The sequence below is a fragment of the Octodon degus genome, unplaced genomic scaffold (assembly GCF_000260255.1).
Source record: "Octodon degus isolate 3935 unplaced genomic scaffold, OctDeg1.0 scaffold00054, whole genome shotgun sequence".
Classification (NCBI taxonomy): Eukaryota; Metazoa; Chordata; class Mammalia; order Rodentia; family Octodontidae; genus Octodon; species Octodon degus.
Genome location: NW_004524630.1, coordinates 13,459,633 through 13,464,615, shown reverse-complemented (window position 1 = coordinate 13,464,615; position 4,983 = coordinate 13,459,633).

Below are 4,983 nucleotides of genomic sequence, written 5' to 3'. Positions count from 1 at the left end.
ATTTAAAAAAAAAAAAAGAATGGAAGACTAACAAGTACATCTGTGCAGGACTTACAGTAAAACTGTATAAAGAATGCTTACAACCAAACAATAAACATACAATTAATTTGAAAGGGATTAGAACAAGTAATTCATAAATGTTAGCATATTAATGAGTGAGCAGGTAGAAACATTACCACTAGGTAAAGGCAAATTAATGAAATATTTCTATATACCTACCATATTAAAAACTAATAAATACCACACGTAGAAAAATAAAAACATAAAATTAGGAGTTTTTATAACAACTTGGCTATACAAAGGAGGATCATAAGCTCAACCTAGCAAGACACTGTCTGAAAATAAAAAATAGAAAAGGCTAGGACTATGGCTCAGATGTAAAGTATCCTGTTACCCATACCGAAAGAAACAAAGAAAGAAAAACAAAGACCAAAATAAATAAATACATATAATTTTTTTAAAGGGGGATTGGGAATATAGTGTAACAGTAAAGCAAGAACTACTGGATTCAATATCCAGTTTGGCCCCGTACATACATACATATGTATGATCTTTGGAGTACAGCATATAGGGAGGTCTTGAATTCTGCTCAATATGTCAATCTCTATATAAAAGGTCTAATCTACTTGCATTTCATATAGTTATTAATAGGATTGATCTAGTTTCCCAGTTTTGGTATCTGTTTTCCTGTCATTCCATCTGTTTTATATTCCTTTATTCCTGCCTTTATACTTTCTTTTGGATTCTCTGAATATGTCTCAGAATTCAATTTCATTCTTTTCTCTTTTTTTTTGGGGGGGGGGGGCACTGGCTCAGCCTGCCCTGAGGCATGTGGTACCAGGGATGGAACCATGGTCCCCTGTGCCTGCTTAAGCTTGCCTAAGCAAGCATTTTAGACCACTGAGCTACCTCACCAGCCCCTCTTCCCTTATTTTTTGTAATAATGCCTTGCATTTTTTTCCTTCACTTTCAATGTTTATCATAGGAATTATAACATACACCTTTAATTGTTTATAGTGGACTGAGAACTAATTCTACTACTTCACAGAGTGAAGACTCTAATAAAAGAACCAAGATGGGAGCCTAGTAAGCACATAGTTCCACCTGCATAGTCCCATCCTTTATGCTACAGCTGCCATATTATACCCATGCATGCCATAAATGCCACATCATCATGTTGTAAATTTTGTTTTAAACCATCAAACTACTTATTGTTATCTTCAAAGTACGTACCCAAATTACAAGATCTAGGCATGAAAAATTGATCAAACAATATACACACCAATCTTTCTTTTCAATAAACTAATAGAAATTAGTAGGATACTATAATCAAACTAACAAACTACTAATCCTCCTGCCTCCACTTCCCAAATGCTGGGATTCCACCACCCACAACTTAACATAAAATTTCTAGACAGAATATAGGGAACCTTCTACATTCCCTAACTTCCCACATGCTACAATCATCCCAAAATCAGCTCTATGACTTTTATCTGTGCTTTAGTTACTCTGCACAACACTGACTGATTCCTACTTTCAGGCAGATAGCAACAAAAAATTTAAAATTATCTTTGTCCCATTCTGTCTGCCAAATGTCATAATCTTTCAGTTTCTGTCTGCTTTCTGTCTTCCCACTCTGCCATTACATAAGCTTATTTATATTTTATACAAAATGTCATTGTTATTTGCAGAAAAAGTAATCAGATACATGTCACTCTATCCTAAAAGAAAGTAGAACTCCTAAGGATTATTTTTCATGTTAAAGAACTTGAGAATTATGCAAATCATGCCATAGTGACTTATATCATTACTTTTAGCATTACAGAGTAGTAACAGTATTTCCTACAGTGGTCCTTTTCCCATTCTAGTCCTTACATTAGAAAAGAGAAATATTTTGGAAAATTAAAGGAAGAAAAAGAGGAGAATGAAGGGAAGCAGTATGATAGGATTATAATGAAAGGAAAAATTTAGATTACTAAAAAACAAATTAGGGGCTGGTAAGATGGCTCAGTGGTCTAAAGCACCTACTTAGAACAAGCTTAGCAAAGCACAGGGACCGCGGTTCAATCCCCCAGCACCACATGCCAGCCAGTCCCGCCCCCTGGTGGGCTGAGCTGGCCACCCACACACACACACACACACACACACACACACACAAAAAGAAAAAGAAAAAAAAAATTAACAAAGTCCTTGTTTTGATATCTCAAGCTAAATTACAGCCAGCAACAAGAGTGTTGTTGAGCAGACAAAATAAAATTTCTGAGACTGGACATGTAGGCACACGCCTGTAATCCCAGCGCTTGGGAGGCTGAAAACAGGAGGATCACTAAGAGTCCTATTTGTGTAGTGAGACCCTGTAGACACTGTACTAAATACATAAAAAATTAAATTACATTACATTTCTGGCACAAATGGTATAAGGATGCTGGTATATGTAATTACTCAATTTTTCATAAAGACAAAAATGCTTTAATAGCCAGGGAGATGGCTCAGTAGAATAAGCGCTTCCCTGGCAAGCTCAAGGGCCTGAGTTCAATCCCTGGTTTCGCTAAGAAAAAAAAAAAGAAAAAGAAAAAGAAAAAACAATGCTTTAATATTATCAAATTCTAAACATATAGCACATGAGCTATAACAAAAAATACAGATTCTTCAATATAATCTCCAACATTTCTTTTACCACAGAACCAATTAGAATATTGCTATTTTTTGAAGTGTAATGTAATGTTTCCATAACTGAATATTTAAAATATAATCATACAGTTGGGCATGATGGCACATGTCTATCATCTCAGCATTTGAGAGGCTGAGACTGGAGGACTGCTGTGAGTTCAAGGCCAGCCTAGGCTATATAATGAGTCTAAAGCCAGTCTCAGTGTTAAGACTCTCAAGATAAGTATGACTAAAACCTGTGGACTCCTTTTTTTTTTTTAAATTTCTTTTTGAGACAATGTCTCACTATACAGGCCAGGTTGGCCTTGAACTCACCATGTATTCCAGGCTGGCCTCAAACTCCCAGAGATCCTCCTGCCTCACCCTCCCAAATGCTGGAATTACAGGCATGCACCACCCAGCCAAACTTCTCTTACAAACACTAAATTTTGTGTTTCCATAAACAGAATTACATAACAGAAAGGGTTTATAAAATATATAAGACAGGGTTTATGAACATGATAATTAAACTTCTTCAAAAATAGATATTTGCAACCAAAGGATTTTGAAAACATCCATCTCGCCAGGACTAGAAGATACCTGTCTCCTCACCTAGAAAACAATGAACTGGCAGAATCTATCATATTTAACTATTATGAAACTCTAAAATCATTGAAGACTCACAACTGCCAGGGAAGCATTTGACAGTAAACTGAAGTTAAGTTTGGTCAAGTTCAGATGTTAGCCACTTCCAGTCAGGGAAGGCACTTAGGCACATATTCTAAGAAGTAGCTTGCACATAGCTTATGTTAGCTAGGTTATACAAAAAGAGCCTTTTTCTCTCAATATTGGGAATGTGTATAAGTGGACTTGAGAAGGCAGAAGAATCAGTCAATAGGGCAATGGAAAATAATGTAATCTGAGGAAAAGAAAGACAAAAAAATGAAAACAAACAGATAAGGAATCTGTAGTATAGCAATCAAATGAACTAAAATATGCATTGTAGCCATATCAGAAGAGATCAAGAGAAAAGAGCAAAAAGAGTTGAAAAAGAAATAGCTGGAAAATTCCCAAAATAATGAAAGATACAAATAAAATTATCCAAGAAAGTAAAGTGGTAGTATATGCCTAAATTTCAGCTACTCAAGAGGCTGAAGGATGAGGACCACAAGTTTTAGGCCACCGTGGGAAACAAGAAAGACTCTTGTCATAAAACACACACAGAAAGAGATCTATACCATGACATATTATAACTTTCAAAAGCCAAGACAATCTTGAAAGAAACAAGAGAAAAACAACTTGTCATAAGTAAGGGATTTTCAAAATGACTGTTAGCAAATTCTTCAACAAAAAGAGAGACTTTGGGCCAGGAAGACAGCTTAGTAGAATAAGTGCCTGCCTGGCAAGCCCAAGGTCCTGAGTTCAATCCTCAATACCGCAAAAGAAAGAGAGACAGACTGACTGACTGACTTCAAGTCTGGGCATGGTGCATGCCTGTAATCCGAGTGCTGGGGAGGCTGAAAACAGGAGGACCACTATGAGTCTGAGGTGCATAATGAGACCCTGTACCAAATACATAAAAACGGAAAAAAAAAAAAACAAAACAAAAAACAGACTTCAGGTGCCAGGGAGATGGCTCAGTGGAATAAGTGCTTCCGTGGCAAGCACAAAGGCCTGAGTTCAATCCCCAGTTCCACAAGAAAAAAAAAAAACAGACTTCAGAGGCAAAAAGGAAATCAACATATTGAGTCTAAAAGAAAAACGAAAAACTTGTCAACCAAGAATCCTACATCATTATTTTTCAAACATAATAGAGAAATTAAAGACAACTCTTAAATAAACAAAAATTGAGGTAAGTTACTATTGTTAAACATACCATAAAAACATGCTCAAGGGCACTGTACAAGTTGAAATGAGAAAGATACTAGATAGTAATTATAAGCTATATGAAGAAATGAAGATCTTAATGATGGCAAACACATGAGCAATTAAAAAGTATCATTAGTTCTTTGTTTTCTACATGATTCAACAGACTGAAACAATTAAAGATTATTAGTCTAAAAAGTAATATTACTAAAATCCAATCCAAAAAAGAGCAAGTAAAATGAATAGACATTTCACACAAGAAACACAAATGGCCAATAAATGCATGAAGACATGCTCAACATTGTTGGCCATTAGAGAAACGTAAAATGAAACAACACTCAAATATCATCTTACCTAGAAAAAATGGGTATCATCAAGAAATCAAGGGGTGGGGAGATAGCTCAGTGCAATAAAAGCTTGCCTGGCAAGCACATGGTCCTGAGTTCGATCGGTGGGAGTGGGGGTGGG